Consider the following 20,994-nt stretch of genomic DNA (forward strand, 5'->3'; position numbering starts at 1 on the left):
GACTCATGTATCTTGCATTGTGAGTTATGATTACTGTATGCCCTATCGACATCAGGACCATAGCCTCCACAGGTATATCATGGATGGCCAGATGGGACACCGAAAATCTGTTCTAGCATCGGGCTGCCATAGATGGCCCTGGGTGAAAATTCTTAAAACCCTCTTAATACCAAAGGACGCCCCAACGTCGAGACCCAGTGAATATACATGAGCGCCCGAGTGCCGAATACCAAGAGGCTGAGTCTCCCACTGTGTCATGGTCGGTTTGGAGGGGGTGTGGCCTTATCCGCCCGAGGGAGTAGGCATACCTAGGCTAAGTTCGACAAACTCGAGGAATGGGTCAGCTATTGACGGGCCGGGTAGGTATTGGCAGACTACTGGCTAGGCGGATAGTGAGGTCTTTTCGACTTACTCAGTTGTGCGCTTGATGGGACGGCAGGTGACGTGGAGTGTACTAGACCCTAGTGATGATCCAAGAGAGGAATCGTACTGATATGTGGACTTATTAAGCAAGAATTGCATATTCATTCATTTATTCATTCACTCATTCACTATCCACTCAGGCTGGTGGTGCGCAACTATTTGTTATGTGTATCTTCGCATGGCTAGGATTTCAATTGGGCATCCGACTAACCTGAGACCAGGAGTTTACCACATTGAGTCTGACTATCCAAATTTATGTATAGGACTGGTTTGGATAAAAGTCCCTTGTGATGGACCCCGTAGCCTGCGATACTACGTACTATCATCCCGACCTCACACTCTAGCTTGGTCATTTCATTCGCATCGCATATTGCATTCGCATTCATATGGCATTTTGGGTCATTATGTTTTCTATACTTATATGGCCTAGACGGACTTAACAGGATTTACATATTGCATTGTACGCTCGGCATCTGATATTTAGCTCTCTATGACTCCTCATTTGTATAGCTGATCTGTATTGCGTATTCTGATATTATATGACTCATGGACTTACCAGTATATTTCCTCTTACTCTGATATTGTATGATTCATGATCTTATCAGTATTTCTGCTTACTCTGATTACTCTGATATTGCATACTTGACACTTATCTTGTACACCCACTTTCACCAACCTCTAAGCTTTCTATAAGCTTATGCATAATAGATGCGTGCAGGTGGCATTAGGTTACAGCAGCATTGAGCTTGGAGCGTGCAACTATCTTCTAGAGCTTTGATTTCGATATATGTATTTCCCTTTCAACATTGTATTCAAATGATTATATTAGTGGATATATGATGATGATGTTGCCTTTATGATTTGGGTATACTTGTGGTTATTCTTCTTATGATACAAATGTATGTTGGAAAATCCTCTTTGTAGGATCCCAGGATCAGAACCTGGCATATAGACGCTAGGAGCCAAGAATGGGGTATTACGAAGGCTGTCGGCAGTGGGTTCGACAATCAGGATTCCTATGAATCCGATTTCCAGGTTTAGGGCATGACATTTGCCATGTGCGAATGGTTGATGTAGTCGCTTGAGGGAGTGTCGTGCGAGGGCATGCATCATTACTGCATATCATCCCTGCATTAATAAAAGTAGTTAGGGAATGATTGTTATACTGCTTTTTCATTACTACTTGATTGAATTGATAACATGTTAGCCTTTGCCTTACAGTACCACTGAGTTAATCACTCACTCCCACTCTGGGACGATGTTTTAAAATACCAACCAGATTCTGGTTTAGATGTAGGTGATGCTGGAGTCTATGCAGCTGATCTGGACTTCGTAGATGAGGAGGAGGAATTCTCCTATGTTTAGCTATCAGGTGGGTCTATGTAAATCTCGTGCTGATTCGACGGGATTACAAGGATACATAGATTAGTTGGACATGTACATTTTGATATTTTGTAAATTTTGAAACAATACATGTTTATATTTAGCCTGATATCATACTCATACTCTGGAGGTTGCGACACCCTTACGTACTTATATATGTGTTTCAGTCTTCCGCTTACTAAATTAAATTGTCTCTGGAGTATGATATGTTGTTTTAGTATAATCTCTCTCATGTTTAATGCACTAACAGGGACAACATTTAAACATCATTATCTATGTTGCATAAGTGATGCGTTGGATCTCAGGAGTTGAGCTTTGCTCGACCCTCAAAATTCGAGGTGTTACAAATGTCCTATTCGACTGGTCGAACAAGCTCTTCAATTGGTCGAGGAAGCTAAATCCGAACTGATTTTTGTTGCTGGACTTTGAGTCAAGGAACCTTTGACCGGTCGAAGGAGGTCCTTTGACTAGTCGAAGAGACCCTTCAACCGGTTGAAGAAGTAACAGAAATTTTGTTTCGCTTTGACTAGTGCTAAGACTGATCGAGAAATTCTTAGACTGGTCGAGCCAAAACTTAGGCTAGTCAAAACTCAGTCAATTATAAGTATAAAAACCCAATTTTAACTATGTTTTGAAAGCACCTAAACCTAAGGTCTTTTTAGGGTTTATAATACATGTATGGATTGAACTTCATTGCCTTGAAGTATGTTAGAGACTTGAACTTCTCAAAGGAGCTTGATCTTCTACTAGAACTTTAGTAGATCAAGCTTAGTCTTCAAGTAGAGCTTGAGCTTGATTTTCAACTTGAACTTGACTTGAACTTCAACTTGAGTTTGTCTTGAACTTCAATGTGAGTTTAACTTGAACTTCAACATCAGCTTGACTTGAACTTCACTTTCTAAGATGTTTTGATAAGACGAAATTTGACAAGCAATGTGTAAAATGTGCTTTAAACATAATAGCACTTACACCAGTGCCGACAGGGGAGATTGCCTTATTATTGAGGGAGTTGCAGTGCCTAGGTAGTGAGCTGAGGTTGTTAACAGGTTAGGTGCTTTAGAGAAGCGCACGCAGTTGAGTGATGTGGGGAAGATTTTTTTTTTTTGGTTGGGTGTTTATTTGTTTGTATACATATGCACTCATTTAGGTTTCTTCTTCTTCTTTTTTTTTTTTTTTTTAAAGAAAAGTTAATGAATCTTTTTATGCAAGAAATGAAATGGAAAAGCTTTTTTACTAGATTTTCTGTACAATTTGATGGTTTAGATTTTGGTGCTTAGGACCGCAGAGATTAAACACTTTCACTTTGTCATGTGTCTCTTTCTAATTGTTTGGATCGAATCCTAAGGATTTATGGTTTCCTTAGGAAGTATTAATGGAAGCCTTGCCCCAAGTCTAAGCGGGGTGAAGGATCTTGAAACATCACAATTTTTATATTTTCCTTCAAGCTATGTGCTTACTTAGGAATGTCTTTTCCCTGCTTTTTAGTGACCATTTTTACCTGTTGTGCCCTTTCGGATTTTCGCTTCATGATCTGCTCATCGTTTTTCTTATGGAACCTTTTCGAGTTTTTACCACATCCCAGGTATTTTTCTATTACCTTGCCCTGGCAACTATGCCTTCTTACCTCTAGGGCCCCATTAAATTTTCATCAGGTCTTACTATTTTTACTTGAAGCACCCTTTTAGGTTTTCACCTTGCCCATTTTGCTCTGAACACACTTTTTATTCTTTTGAATGTTGCAGTTGATTATGGAATTCTTTCATTACCGTCCGATTTGTATTTTTGTAGCAGCATGTGACCTAGAGATGGTAGGATCCGAGGTTTTGATTGGTCTGAAAATCTTTGATGGGAGATGACAGAATTCATCCTTAAAGGCCAATTCTTTCATGCCCTTATTATTTTTCAAAATGTGGCTATTTAATTTAATTTTTCTCCCTAGGGTTTCAATTTGAGGGGAGGATGGGATTTCTCATTTTGGTTGTTTAGCTGAGGCTACCCTCGTGGTCATGTCTATAATCCTTAGTAGAACTTGACATGATCGATATTGATTGGCTTAGGAAAGTCTTCATCCTTCATGTTGGTGAGCCAAAGAGCACCTCTTGGAAGGATTTCTCAAACAACTAGCTAGCCATCCCAAGTGGGCTTGAATTTTCCCCTAGAATTGGGTGAGGGGGCATGACTCTTTTCATTGCCATGTCCCCTACTCTGAAGGTTCTCATTCAAACCCATTTATTTACGCTCTTGTAATTCCTTTTTTATAGCTCTGGGAGTGACACAACACTTGTATGCGCTTTCATCAGCCAAGTATAATAGATCATAGTGATCTTGTAGCCATTCTCCTCCTTTAACTTTGTTGTCCATTAGTATGCATAGTGATGGGATCTCCACATTGACTGACAATACTACCTCCATTCCATATATGAGTTCATATGGGGTGGTGCTTGTCACAGTGTGTACAGACGTTTGATAAACCTAGGATGCATATATCGTGCCCCAAACTCAAGGACTGGGCTCACTAAATTATGGCCATTGAATCCGGAGCTAACGGCCACATAGCTCCCATACTCCAAGATTTGAAAGCGGGATCCCACAAGGAGGATTTCAGGGTGATTTTTTTGGTAAAGGAGCATAACCACAAGTGTATAAAAATAACATCACCATCACATATCCACTATATAAACTTCGTATAATGCTTGAAAGGAAAATACATGGCATAATAAACGTCCAAAAGATTAGGCACATGCTCCAGTCTTAATACTGTTGGTATGCCATAGCATAACCTTCAACGTAAATAAACATGCATAAGCTTCCTACAAAGCTCAGTAGAGTGCATTTATGTGTAAGCAATGCATATGATATGTATACAGGTATTAGAGTTAAAGCTGAGTACGATGCAAGTAGACTCGGAAGACTTGACTCATCCGACTTGACCCAAACCGAGTGGGTGAGTCAATCTGAACCGAGTAGACTTCACCTAATTTGAATTCAAATTGTGTCAAGTCCAGGTCACCCAGTAACTTGACTCGACCCGAAATCCAACTCGGTACTGACTCCACATGATCTGAAACCCGACTCGACTCATGTTTAGGTTGTGTGTGTGTAAGACCTAAATCTAATCTAATCTACCCACTGCACCCGATCCGACCTCTCTCCCTCCTCCTCTCCCGAGCCCGATAGCCACTCTCCTCCTCTCCCTCCTCCACTCCCTCCCGCACTCGACATCTGCCAGCTCGGCTGCTCGTCTCAACTAAGCAGCTCATCTGCAACCACCTAGCCCACCCGCTCACCGTTGACTCTTGACAGCCACCCAGCTCTCCCAATCAACCAATCAAGATAATTTTGTATTCAGAAAGACTTCTATTTCAAGATTTTCAGCTATTCTTTTGAAATGTATCATGCTAAGGTATTCTAATTTAGGGGTTTTGTGAAATTACGGTTAGGTAGGGTTGAATGGACAAATTGGAATGGGTCACGGGCTTATATTTGGTCCAGGCTAGCTCAGGTGCGGCCAGGCTGGCTCGGGCTAAGCCATTTCTAAACTCTAAACCCTAAACCTAAACCCAAACCCAAACCCAAACACTCGGTCCCTGTGACTAGGTCGAACTCAGTCCGGGTTAGTTTATGCTAGACACGAACTCAGATCAGGTCGAGCATGTTGGGCTCGTTATCGAGTTGGGTTGAGTTCAGGTCAGGTCTATTTTAAAACTGGGTCAGGTTGGGTCGGGACTAACTCGGTCTACCTCAACTCGATACCCAACTCTAATTAGAGTAAGCAAAAATAATGGAAGGTCATGCTGTCAAGTCCATGAATGATATCAGCCATACCAAGGCTATACAATGCAAATATCTACAGGGCCAAGTTTTATATGTGATAGATGCAACGCAAACATGTCAATCCTCATCTAATCCATATATCATAACAGTTCTCAAATTGGAACATCATCGGAGTCTAGTACACGGGCACCGAATTGCATCGCGTGAATATGTAAGCATGAGAGACCTCATTACTCGCCTTATTAGTGGTATGCCAATGCCCACCCACCTCGCCAGTAGCTTACCTATTTCCAAGTTGGTCAAACTTAGTCTCAATCACCACCACACATTTCAAGCAAGTGAGACCGTACCCCCATTCCAACTGACCACAATACAGTGGGAGTATTGACCTAGTGGTATTCAGCACACAAATGCTCATGGATCCACTCGGTCTAGGAATTGGAACATCCTACTAGTACCATAGGGTTTAAAGACTTTCACCAAAGGACATACTACATGCACAAATGTTTAGAACATATTTTCAGTGCCTATACTCATATATACCACCCACAGCAAAGTTGTAAAGGCTGCAATCATGATGGCGCTAGGGTGTATGCTACAGCCTTGATGTTGTTAAGGTGTAGATGCAATTATGACATACATAATGCGCAATACATAAATTATACTATCCAAGCCATGTATCAAACATGTGTATACTGCGTGATTATGTGAGGTGACCATATCTCATACAAGTTCCCTAAGTAACTCAAAGCCATAAGGTGTATTGATGCAAGTTTGTCATCTATTAGGCAATTAAATACAATGATATGAGTACCAACCATTGTCCCATGGTCGGGCATATGTTATCATGATCAATCACAATCCATAGACAGATACATATGATGTGTCTGTACATATGAATGAGTACAGTATCCCATACATTAAGCATATTAACCATGTCACGTTATTAGGCTAAATATGCTAGCATGTTATCAAGCACATCACACACACACACACACACATGTGTGTGTTCTCACTTATAAAGAAGGCATGGGCCTAAGTAGGGTCCCCATGGATCCAACCCTAATGAGTCCTACATGCTCCTACATAGCTAGGCTTTACAAGCTAAGGGTCCACTCATAGCAAGCCATGTGAACACATCAAGGGTCCAATTATGACCCTAACTTATCCTTTTATCCAACAGCCTAATCATGGTCCTAGGCCCGAGATGACGACCCATATCTAAACCAAAGATGTCCCAATGAGTGGGTTTAAACAAGAAATCCTTAATGGTCTCGATTTCTGGGTCACAAATAGACATCAAGGTGGGCTATAGTAACGCGCATGGTTGGAGTTGGTCACCACTGTATCCTGGAATGTGTGCCATGTGGAAACAGGCCTAAAAGAAAAGGCCTCGTTGGTAATAGAAAACAGACCATGTGGCGTGGCTCACTTGAGACTTGAATCTGCCCCGTAATCAGGCTAATGCATAAAATGATCTAGCAAAGTGGATGTACGGTAAGGATCTAATACATACATCACTGAGGGAAACACGATGGCCCCCCAAATGATGCCTTGAATGGTCCCACACGCTGGACAGCATGGGAAGCGCCCACAGTCCAGCGTGGGGTCCACCTGGACGGGGGATCTGCCTCGATTAGGTCTCATACCTTAAAATAAGCTGTCAGAACAGCTGGGCTGTGTGAATATACAACATATGCATCAAAGGGGGCCTTCATAGCAGGCCCCACCCACTGGAGAGTGTCTAGTGGCAGTGTGAATAAAAACACATATATCGAGTGGTCCCATCAAAGGGTAGCCGGGATACAATGCATACAGCATACTGGGGTCCACAGCGGGCGATGACAAATAAACATCAGTGTGCATTGGGAAGTTTTTGAGGGTAGGTGTTCAAGCATCACTGTTTTCTTGGTGCGGTCCACTTAAAACTGGGACCCACACACAGATGGATGGACAATGAGGATAAAAAAAAAAATACATCAAGGTGGGACTCCTCAACGGGCCCCACAACATGGGAGAACTCTCTGTATATCAAAACTGTCCAGCAATTTGCTTCACTAGAGATTTGGATATACTGCATCCTTGGTAGGCCCACTAGGGCCCGTGGCCCATTCTAGTGGCCAAATCAGGTGGACCACCTAGATACCATACGTATACCATGGTGGGAGTCCACGATGGGTCCCACATCCCCAAGGGTGGGTGGAAAATAAAATTATGTTGGGCCCAACCCTATAGTGTGGCCCGCCTAAACTTTGAATCTGTCTTATTTCAGGTTACCCCACTAGGGCAGATGGCCCATTCCGGTGACACCTATGTATAACATGGTACGTCATGGTGGAACTCATCAGTGGGTCCCACGGCCCCTGGTTGGTCGGGAAACAAACATTACAGTGGGCCAAGAAGGTTTCAACAATGGACGCCTATCCTCACTATTTCCTGCGGTATAGTCCAACTGAGATTTGGATCGGCCCTCTTTGGAAGGGCGGGACGGTGTGGATATCATACCCACTGATCAGTGGCCCACATGAAAAATGAGATCGCGAAATGGACGGACAGGGTGTATATAAAACGCATACAGCATGGGGGGACCCTGCTGGTTAGCGACCACGCCCAAGCAGGTTTCAACGATGCGATATTCCCCTGTTGCCAGAAGTGGGGCCACAAAAGATCTGGATCATGCTAGCATATATGTGGCCCCCTCATCCTGGTCCAAAGTGACCTTATCAACTGGTTGTATAGAAAATACACATCATGGTGGGCCACCATAGGGCGTCCACGCTGTCTGGACAGCTTTATTGCGCTTGCTCTCTTGACAGCGTGGGCCACCTTGGGTGGAACCCACTTGAACCAGGAAGAAGGGGAGACTGATAGAGGGAGAGAGGGACGCGGCAAGGTGGCCCCCCACTACTATGGAGCTCATGTGAATATACAAACACATACATCTCGGTGGACCACACGCTGTCCATGCCGGACAATGCGGATAGGTGGGTCCTACCTCATTCAAAATGATGGGACATCATGGAAGATACATGTTATGGGAAAAATGGGTGACCCATGAAAGGAGGTCGAGCCAACAACCAGCACAAATCAATGAGCCAAGCTACTCAAGAGATAACTACTGTCAGAAAAGTGTCGATCATATGATAGTTCGGCATGACCATAGGTCGGCACAACCTTCGACAAGCTTCCCCGAAGAATAGTTTAATAGGGATGTCAAGCCCTGCAAAGGAAGCTAAAGAATATTAGAGTAAGGACATTCCAAACTTGCTTGGTCAATATTATCATCGGAATGATACCGACCTACTGATAGCTCGGTATTGTCTGTCTCAAAGGCGTTGTCTACCTCTACCGTCTAACCTCACCTATGGGTCGGATAGATCTATCGGCTTTCAACTGACGTTCGATCCTATCCAAAGCAAACGACCCAAGGATCTCTCCTGGAATCTCGAGGGATAAGGTTGGAATCCCAGAGATCTCGAACGTCAAAGATCTCGGGAAGATCTCCGAGATATGAGGAGTCCTAAACAGAAAGGATCTCCGACTGTGTAATCTTCCCTCTAACAAATAAAAACTCCAACAGTGTGATCTTTCCTCTAGCAGAAAAGATCTTTCGACTGTGTGATCTCCCCTCTATTATAAATAGGGAAGCCTCTAAACAATGAAAGGTACACACACTCAAATACAACCCAAAGATTTTTATACACTGGTGACCATTTTCCTTTAAGAACATTTCTACAAAGACCCAGATCCCTGACTTTGGCATCAGAGGGTCTCCTACATAAGTCAGGGCCTTCTTTGTTTGTTTCATGTGCAGGCACCCAAGGGCTTAAGATGTGTCCATCAGAAAACTACATCAACTGTTTGGCGCCATCTGTGAGAATTAACGTCAAAGTTGTTTCCTATTTTACCAGATAAATCACGATGGCTAGAGGGAAGAAGGAAACCCGAGTCTCCCCTGTTGCGCCTGATCTCACGTCACTGGAACAACCTAACAACCACCGAGACTCCACCTCCCAACAGCAGGCTAACTTTGGTCCCACAAGGCAAGCTCAGCGATCTCGTAATAGAGGAGGACGGTTGAACTCCCTTTAACAGCAGGTCGAAATGCTGAATCATAACATGAACTCCATGAGGCAGTTGTTGGAACATTTGCAGCCCCAGCAAGTACAGAGGACTACCTTGGAAGCCGAACAAGTGGGCCACAATACTCCTCAACCTTCCAACAAGCCCTCCGCCTCTCAAAGAAGTCGACAGATCATCTCGACCAGGCCGGCCCCTTCTCATGTTTCTGTGACTGCAACTTTACCCGCTTCTGACCTATGCCACGAGCTAGACCAAAAGAAGCACGGTAAAGCTCTGGTCAAAACTACGGCCGAAAGCAGCGAACCATGGGAAGTCAAGCTCAAGGACTTGCGAGGTTAGATTGGAGACATACGACAAGCCTACCGTACAAATGCTCCAACTCTAATGGAAGCGATAATGGAGAAAACCGAGCCTCCTTTCACTGCTGACATTATGCAAGTGCAACTACCGGACCAATTCCGAATGCCACAAATCACTACCTTCTCAGGAGCTACGGACCCGTCCGAACACCTAGAGTCCTTCAAGGTCTTGATGGAGCTCCACAACGCGTCCACTATAGTAATGTGCCAAGCATTCTCCTTAACCTTAACTGGAGCTGCTCGACTATGGTTCAAACAATTGAAGCCGAATTCTATCAGCCCGTTCTCCCAACTCGGTAAGGTTTTTGTCATGAACTTCATCGGAGGGAAGAAAAGACTAAACCAGCCTCTCACCTTCTCCACGCCATCCAAAAAGAAGGAGAACTGCTGAAAGATTACATCAAGTGCTTCAATCTAAAAGCGATGCAAGTACGGAAGCACTCCAAAGAACTTGCTCTGACTACAATAATGGGAGGATTAAGGGATCCTAAATTTCTCTTCTCGCTGGATAAGAACCCGCCAATAACGATGACCAACCTACTGAACAAGTTGCAAAAATATTCTAATACTGAGGAAGCCTCTACCTTACGAAAGGCTGTCAAGGGTAAAGGAACGGCGGGAAAAGAAGAACAACTAAAGGTAAAACCCAGTGTGGCTAGTAGGAGCAAGAAGAGGAAGGATGATCGATCACGAGATAATTAGCGTCCGAGCAAGCGGCCTGACAGCAAGTTTAAGACATACACTCCTCTTAACAAGACACCCGACCAAGTCTTGATGGAGATCTAGGACAAACACCTCCTCAAGTGGTCAATCAAGTTGAAATCCGATCCTGATAAAAGGAGTAAAAATAAATACTGTCATTTTCATCGGGATCATGGTCATTCGATGAGCGACTATTTTGACCTCAAACAAGAGATTGAAGCGCTCATCCGCAGCGAGCACCTTGGTGAATACGTTAGTCATCGAGGAAATTGAGCTACTTCAAAAGATGATCAACCCACCAATAATAAACCAACCGGGAAAATCGACACCATCTTCAGAGGTCTTGCCGAAGGAGGAGATTCGAATTGAGCTCGGAGAGCCCATACAAGGAGTATCGATCACCCTGAATCGGAATAAGAAGTCCTTTCCACCAACAGGCCTTCAAAAGAACAAAAAATAGAAACTTGCAGCTTGACCTTTATCGAAGAGGATGCCCGAGGAATCCACCGTCCGCACGACGATGCGCTCGTGGTCATAATGACCATAGACAACCACAAGGTATTCCAAATTCTCGTGGATACTGGATCCTCGGCTGACATCCTCTTCTTACAAGCGTTCGACAAGATGGGAGTAGGTCAATCTCAATTTTGAGCCATCAGAACTCCTTTGCTCAGATTCTTAGGTGGCAGGGTCATACCCGAAGGATTAATACAACTCCCGCTCATAGCCGGAGATGGATAGAACCAAGTAACCACAATGATTGACTTTTTGGTGGTGGATTGCCTGTCTTTCTACAATGTAATCTTAGGCCAACCCTCTCTCAACGCCCTGCGAGTGGTAGTCTCAGCCTGTCACTTAGAAATGAAATTTTCGACCGATTAGGGTGTTGGGTTATTCAAAGGGGACCAACATGAAGCTCGACAGTGCTATAGAATGCACTAAGGGCTTCGCACTAGAAAATTACCATCGCCTCGCTGGACCCCTGAGAAGATTCTAGGGAAAGGGGTTACCCTGTGAAAGATCTCATTCCCGTTCCACTCGACAGCTCCGACGCATCTCAAATAATCGAGGTCGGGTCATCTCTGACATCCTCATTCGGGGTGAGATCATAAACCTCCTTCAACAATATATAGACGTCATCGCGTGGTCTCGTGAAGACACGCCCAGTATCAACCCAAAGATGATTGTCCATTGGTTGAATGTCGACCTCGATCATCGACCAATTGGACAGAAGCGCAAGCCGCTTAGCCCCGAGCGATAGGCATTGATTGGAGAAGAAGTCGACAAACTCCTCAAAGCTGGATTCATTAAAGAAGTTTACTACCCGGACTGGATAGCTAACATCATTTTGGTTAAGAAGTCCAATAGGAAATGGTGGGTCTGTATTGATTACACCGACCTGAATAAGGCCTGTCTCAAAGATAGTTTTCCTCTTCCTTGAATTGACCAACCCGTTGATAGTATGGCTGGGCACGAGCTACTAACTTTTGTGGACGCCGCCTATTCTGGCTATAATCAGATTGTAATGCCTCCATATGATAAGTCAAAAACAACCTTTGTCACTGACAAAGGCCTTTACTATTACCGAGTTATGACATTTGGATTAAAAAATGTTAGAGTTACTAATCAGTGGCTCGTCAACAAGATGTTCGCCCGTCAGATCGGGCGGACAACTGAAGTCTAAGTGGATGATATGCTTGTCAAGAACATTAAAGCTACGGATCATGTCTCTGATCTTGAAGAAATGTTCCTGGTTCTTCCGGAATATCATATGAAACTGAATCTAAATAAATGTGCTTTCGGGGTTAGTTCAGGAAAATTCCTCAGTTTTTTGGTCAGCTAAAAAGGAATCGAGGCGAACCCTAAAAAGATCAAAGCTCTGCTCGACATGAATTCGCTAAAAATGACAAAAGATGTCCAACGCCTTACAGGAAGGATTGCCGATCTCAATTTCTTTGTGTCTCAGGCTACAGACAAATGTCTCCCCTTCTTCAAACAGTTGAAAGGGAAGTAGGTCGTAGACTGGACAGAGGAATGCGAGACAACCTTTCAAGAACTCAAGCGATACTTAGGGTCACCACCATTGTTCTCTAAACTCGAATAAGGAGAATCAATGATGTTGTATTTGGCTGTTTCAGATGTAGCTATCAGTTCGACCTTGATCAGAGATAACAAAGGAAAGCAACTCCCAGTATACTACGTAAGCAAGGCCTCAGTCTCAATTGAGATGCGATTGAGACGCGATACCCAGACCCAGAGAAATTGACATTGGCACTGGTCATTTCCACTCGTCAATTGCAACTATACTTTCAGGCCCACACCATCATCATCCTGACCGATCAACTTCTTCGCCAAGTGTTGTAAAAGCCTGAAGCCTCAAGAAGGCTGACCAAATGGGCAATATACTAAGTGAGTTTAACATCAAGTATCGACCCCAAAGAGCTATTAACAGTCAAGCAATAGCTGACTTTATCATCGAGCTTAGCCCATCGTTCGAGTAAGGATCCGAGATGAGACTTCAGTCTGAACAAAGTTCTGATCTGACTGTTCCGACCAATCATCAGTCTGAACTAAGTTCTGATAAGACCATTCAAGCTGACTTGAACGTTCAACCTGGGCTAGAACTTGTTTTGATCATTTTGCCCAAGCAAACATTCAGTTTTCAAGCTGATCCCTATCTGCTCAAGTGGACGTTATATGTTGATGGCTCATCCAATTATAAAGCCAGTGAAGCCAGCATAGTCTTGGAGACTCCAGATCGTGTATGTATGCAATATGCCTTAAGATTGGGATTCCAACCCTCCAATAATGTAGCAGAATATGAAGCTATGCTCACTAGACTTAAGTTGGCAGTCGCCATGGGAGCCCAACACCTTGAAGTTTTTAATAATTCATAGCTGGTCGTCAATCAAATAGTCGAGGAATGCCAAGCCAAGAAGGAACGCATGAAAGCATATTTATGGAAAGCTAAGGAATTAATTGGTAGATTCTAGAAGTGCAACGCCGGCCTGCTCCCTTGAGCAGAGAACTCCAAGGCTGATATGTTAGCGAAGTTGGCCACTGCGGATGAAGATAATATCCCGAGGTCAATTCCGATTGAATTCCTCACTAAACTGAGCATTAGCGAGTCAGACCTTCTCATAGCTCTTCCGGTAAGCTCGGAGTCGACTTGGATGGATCCAATTATCGACTTCCTCAAGGAGGATAAGCTACCCGAAGATCGAATGGAAGCGCGCAAGCTGCAAACCAAGGTAGCTCGCTACACCATGGTCAATGAGATCTTATACAAAAAAGGGTTTTATCTCCCTTATCTCAGATGCCTCCGACCTAACGAAGCGGAGTACATCCTAAGAAAAACCCATGAAAGTATTTGCAAAAATCACTCTAGTGGCCAAGTCGTATCCCATAAGGTCATTCAACAAGGGTATTAATGGCCAACCATCCAGGCTGATGCTCGGTTGTATACTCAAAAATATGAAAAATGCCAGCGCTTAGCAAACATACCTTGACAAGCTCCCGAAGAACTAACCCCCATCGCCGGGCCATGGCCGTTCATCCAATGGGGCATTGACATCATCAGTCCCCTCCCGACTAGCAAAGGCCAAACCAAGTTCGTCATATTTGCAGTCGACTACTTTACAAAGTAGGCCGAAGCCAAGCCTCTGGCAAAGATTACCAAGTAGAAAATAACAAACTTCATTTGGAAAAACATTGTGTGCATGTTTGGAATTCCTCGCATGATCATTTCTGATAATGGGAAGCAGTTTGACAACAAGCATTTCTAAGGAATGTGCGAAAACCTCGGGAACCAAAATGTTTATTCGTCGCCATAAAATTCGCAGGCTAATGGGCAGGTCGAAGTAGTCAACAAGATCATCAAACATCATCTCCAGAACAAGCTTAAAAAAGCTAAAGGATCATGGGTAGAAGAGCTCTCCAATGTTCTTTAGGCATACCAAACTACAGCCCGGACAACCACTAGGGAAACTCTCTTTTCTTTAGCCTTCGAAGCCAAAGCCGTTACTCCGATAGAAATCGGGCTACCAACTGCTCAGACTGAGTCCTTCAACGAACAGCAGAACTCCAAGCTAATGGCTTTGGATCTCGATCTTCTTGAGGAAAAAAGAGAACAAGCCCGGATCCAGACTGCAATCCAATAGCAACAAGTAGCTTGTTTCTACAACGCCAAGGTAAAAGTTAAAAGGTTCCAAGTTGGGGACATAGTCCTTCGAAGAACTTTCCAAAATACTAAGGAACTTGGCTTAAGAACCTTGGGCCTTAACTGGGTAGGACCTTACGTGGTGACGAGTTGTAACACCCTAAACTTTTCAATACCCAAGTATTGAAAGTTCTTAAGTGTTACCATGAATTTAACAAATTATATACATGTGTACAATACTGATCTAGTTAACTAACCATACATCCATTTTCCAACATAAATCTGACCGTTGGGAATAATCTTCATCCATAAATCAAGTCATCTGGCCGTTGAACATGTGATTTGATATATGTACCTTCCTTTGACTAAATCGGTGAATAACTCTTTATCTATAATTATTTAGATGTAAGTTCTTTTGTAAGAATTGTTTAGAAATGGGCACATAGACATGTAAAACCATTAGATTTCACAAAACTTTTATATCAACAATAATTATAAAAATGTCATCAACTTATACTCCTAAATTCCAAATCACATGATTCTCATGATCTATTTCATGTAAAATTTTATACCAGGCCTAATTATCATAAATTAACCATACACATTGAATTTCAGCCCTTAGATCATAGTAAACTATCTACTTGACCTCTACATTCGTCTATACACTTATCATATTAAGATTTTGATCTGTTCGTCTTGTTCACCCCATATAAATATGCCTAACCCACCATTAGAATTATAATATGAGGAACTTACACATGTGAACATGTCACTCGATTTTAAAGATATACATGTCCTACCCATAATCATTCCACAAACTGATTTTATATCCACCCGTTTATGAAACTGACCATACATCCACCTACATACATGACTAGAGGGCTAACGATCAAGTTTCCTTATTTTTAGCAAGTCATTTAACCATTTGTCATGTTTGAATCCACCAAACGGGCCATCCTAATATCATGAAAATCCAGTCATTATAAAGGTCTTAGGGTATAGGTCCATACTACCTGGTAAATTATCAATTAAAGGTGCATAAATGCTATTTCGGATTTCAAAGTGTGCTAGCCATTAAAAGAGCATCTTGGTAATCCAAAAGCGATCAAGGCCCAAACTAGACCGATGGATAAAACATGAAAAACCAAAGATGCCCGACGAATTTCAATGTGTTCGGCTGGTGCATAATGATGCAACTGATGGCAGAAGTTGGAGGTAAGGTAGATGGAAAATTTGTAAATAGATGTGCCATGCATGGCAACGTGGGAAGTAGATTTTGGTTTCAATGGTGAGTGTTCTCACTACTCAGTCGAATCTATGCAGTCCACCCGATTTCATTTTCGACCTCATGTCCTAAAATAGTGTAGTAAGCTAAATAAACAGAGTGGATCCCTAAAAGAAACATTCATGTGGGCCCACCTAATCCCACAGCCAATAAGGTAACAAAGTTATGTGGTTCTAGGGACGTGTAATAATTGGGAAGCACCCACTTATCACATGCATTGTGGCCCACCAAATACTTGGATTTGCTCCATTTTTTGGCTCATGGCTTAATATGACCCTATGAAAGCGGTGAAGGGCACGGATCCCCTGAGAGACCATCACAAGTGGACCCCACCTAAACCAACTAATAAACCAAAGTCGGCACGCTATAACAATAGCGACCAAACTGAGTACAAGGATGGGTTTCACCGCACCTTCCTGCTTTGTTTGTGGGCCACCTAATTAGAGGATCTACCCCGAATTTGAGGTCATGCCCTAACTAAACAAAGAGAGATGTGTGGCCGGGATAGATTCTCAGAAAAAAACTACCACAAATGGGCCTCACCAAATCCGCAGGCTAGACAACACCACCCGCTCACGAAAATAAGATCCTAGGCTTGCGTAACTGCAAGAATTACACCACCCAGAACTTTTGCATCTAATGATCCATATACGCTAGAGTAAGATCTGACTATCCCAGAGATGTCAGGAAGGCAGGAAGAAGGCACTACCTCACTGGGAAATTCAGGAATTATTGGGTGCTGGCACAAGATGCGAAAAGCCCGTCCGTAACCCAACTCCTGTTATGAAAGATGGCCAAACCAGGGAACCCAGCTCAAATCCAAACCATCCACCCTATTGGCCATCTAAAACTGATAAGATCCTGGCCCTAGTCGCCTCAAACCGAACAAGAAAACCAGAACAATTCAAACCCTTACCAGAACAGTTCAATATATGTTGCATAGGTAGTTGGGTCTGTTTTCTCGGCTGCGAAGATGTGATTTGCATAGGAGGTTTTGTAGAAGAGCTGGAGACTCTTCTGCCTATATAAACAATCGTCCTACGATGTGGAGAAGGATCTACAACATGGAAAGAAAAATAAAAGAAAAGAAAGAAAGAAAAGAAAAAGAGGAAATAGATGTGGTTGCTGCGCACGCCAGGTACAAGGCCAATTCATCCTTGTCTTCCCTTTTCTTCTCAAACCTCTATTCTCCTTTGTTTTCATAGCGATGATGATGGAGAACTTCACCGAAACAATCAGAGCCATCTCGAGGGAAAATCACACCGAAGGTCACGATCTTTAACGTAAACAATATACAACATGTTCAATCACACAGCAAGTAAATTTCCATTCAATCTAGTTAGGTTTAACATTATTGTAAGTTAGGATTTGGCCTAATCTTAATAAAGTTCAAAATACCTGAATTAGGTTAAAGTTGGGTCATAAGGTTTCCTGACATCTAAACAGATGATCAAGGTAACCAAAGGTGAGGGTTTTATCCTTTAAGCTTACATTAATTTAATTTGTTATATTTATCCTACCTTTTACATGCCTTCCTATTATTGTATCTTGCCTTTTACATGCCTTCATATTACTTTGAATTTTCCCTGCAATTATATGTTTTACCATCAATTATTTGCCTTTGGCTTACAATATAATGTTAATTACAAGTGATCTTTCTAAATTTATGTGGGGCCATGGATACAAGCCTTGCCCTTGTCTTATTAAATTTATTGAGTTGGCTCTTCCACTCTCCTCATTAAAGAAGCAATCGTTGCCGCTCTTCTATTTATTGAGTTGGTTATTGCCACTCTCCTTATTAAAGAATCGGCCATTGGCGCTCTTCTATTTATTGAGTTGGCCATTGTTACTCTCCTTATTATTGAATTGGCCGTCGCCGCTCTTCTATTTGTTATGTTGGCCATTTCCACTGTTTGAATTGACCATTGTCACTCTTCTCTATATTGACCTTGTGCTATCTATCTTTAAAGGGCTTGGGCATGTGTCTTGATTTTCCAAAACCTCCATGATTTACTTTATATTCTCTATAAATGCAAGTACTATGTTGAGACTCCCTCTTCTAGTTGTGGACGTAATACGTTTTCGGTAATAACCCTAGGGCGACACGTAATTCCATGTTTTACGGGTGATGGTGCACCAGTTGGTGTATGTAAATCATTATATATACGTGTTACATCAATTCTTTTCTTTTAGGAGTTGGTTGTCGCAATTAGTCACTCTAACCTAGGTTGCATGATTCACTTGGTCGTATGTTGTGTCCATCTTGGGATAACCGCATAAATCCATGTTCAACGTGGGACACACTGGCAAATCTCCATAGTATGGGATGTGGGGCGAGTCAGATAACTATAATTGTATTTCACATTACGGCGATCGCTAAGTGTGATAAACTGCATATAATTTGCTAGGCATGCATCTCATGTAGATTGTTTGTGCATATTGATACCTCTTGTAGTTGTGGAGTACGGGACGTATCAGAACCTTTACATTACTTTTATAAATCTCTTGAATTATTGTTAATCTTAAAGGATAACCATCACTATGAGTAGGGCATTAACCCTCTCCCAACCATATAGATGATGCAGGTGATGTACAACTTGAAGACCTAGAGGACCATCTCTCTATAGAAGATTATACTGAAAGAATACGAAGATAGTTTTATTATTTACTTTTATACTTCCACTGTGAACTCGATTAATGTAATAAGCTTCCATTGATAAGGCATTTGATTATTTATTAAGTTTCTTTACTCTGATGAAATAATCAAAACAGTTGATTTTATTCTTATGAATGAGTACCTTCATGAATGTATCTGGATGTAATCCAAACATTAAAAAAATAGGGTGCAACCAGTTTTCTCGAGCACGAGTTTAAACTCTGGCCATGAAATTTCGAGGCGTTACACAAGTATTAGCCAACTTGGATCATACCGCCTTGAAGACCTGGAAGGTCAACTCTTACATCACCCATGGAATGCTGAACACCTCAAGATTTACCATCCCTAAGGAACTAATTCATATCAATTACATAATTTACGGTATACTAGTCGCATCCAAGTTACTACAATGAAATCCCATAGTCCATGTTTTACTTCCATGCCTGAAAATGATTGTTAGTCGAAACAAATCTACAGAGGGCTTCCCAAGATAATTGGGAAGAATAGCCCATATCAATGAGCCGACCCCCCAAGTGGAGGTCGAGTTTGAAAAGGGCAAGCTCTAAGTCCTAGAGGGGGGGGTGTGAATAGGACTATGCCAAATAAAAAATAAATGCGGAAAGTAAAAGTAGATAACACAAACAAATAATAAGATAACACAAGTAAACTGCAACCTCAAATGCACTAGTCTTGAGAGGTTCATCTAAACTTGGTTCTAAGGACAACCTAACACCAAAAACCAAAGGCTTATGGCAGGACAACCTTACTAGAATGTTGGTAAGTATCAAACACTCAAACCAATAAAGAGGCAAAGGAAATAAACTAAGTTATTACAACATTCATCACAAGTGCATAAAGCAAATTACAACATTCACCACAACACATGTACCATCATCATCATCCAAACTCTAAGAATTATGGTGGTTCGTTTGTGTACACCAACTGTTCGCAAATAGCCATACAACTACTCCACTCCCAATATCCACACCCGCGGGATACTGACATTCACTATGAAATAAAGTTTTCCAAGGTTCACCTTAAAACCTTCACAATTGTGTTTTTCAAATGGGCTTACACAATTACAAAAACCCTACTCTGAGATTTTCCTGACCGATCTCAGACAAAACCAAAAGATGAGATTTTCTTGGCTGAATCTCATAAACCAAAAATACAGAAAATTGAAATAATACTTATCTGAAGATTCTTCTTCAATGTAGCCCAGTAGAACTAATTTCTTGTAAATGTAGTTGTTCAATGTTCAATCTCACAAGTGGAAGGGTTCTAGGTATAGATGAATTTTAAATTAAACCAAGCTAGGGCTAGCTTGAATTTGATTTTAGATCTCAAAGGGTAAAGGAGAGTTCCCTTTTAATAGAATAGATTTGAATAAGGAGATTAATAAAATTAAATAAAAAAGCTATAAAAGAATCTAAAATTATTAACCAATAGTTTCACAATAGTGGGGACTTATCTCTCAAAGTGATGGCTTGATTTGGAATGGAATGAGTTGAAATCTTTGGGAAATGTCCTCAATTTATAGGCTGAAAAACGAGTTTCTCGACTGATCTAAGATTCAGCTCGACTGGTTGAGGAAAAACCAACTTTCAAATTTTCTGATGCGATCAGGAAAAAAACAGTTTCTCAACTAGTCGAGTGACTTGCTCGGCTGATCGAGTGAATAAAAATCACATTGCTGGACTTTGAGTTGAGCCCTGCTCGACTGGTCAAACCAGTCTCCACGGCCGGTCAAGAAGGATGCTCGACTGGTCGAACCTTCACTAGAAATTCTCGAAAATCCTCAATAATTCTTAGACCGGTCGAGAAAATCCCTAAACTGGTCGAGCTAGTGCCTGGACTAGTCAAACAATAGCTAGGACTAGTCGAGAAAAATCCTATAAAATTATATAATGACCCAAATTAAATATGCAATCAATATGACCTAACCTATGGTCAATCTAAGGTCATTCAAACCTTATAAGTGAATATAGAACATTGAAACATCGTCCGCTTCGGTTGATAGTTTATCTTGAAGTACATGAAACTTGTCCTTGTATACTCGAAAATGAGCTTGAGCTTGTGTCCTTGTGGCTTGAGCTTGAGTCCTTGTGACTTGAGTTCCAACTTGAGGTGTGAGTATATAAACTTTAACTTGAGTAGATTACTTGAGCTT

This window comes from Magnolia sinica, chromosome 11 (genome assembly GCF_029962835.1).
Source record: "Magnolia sinica isolate HGM2019 chromosome 11, MsV1, whole genome shotgun sequence".
Taxonomy (NCBI): Eukaryota; Viridiplantae; Streptophyta; class Magnoliopsida; order Magnoliales; family Magnoliaceae; genus Magnolia; species Magnolia sinica.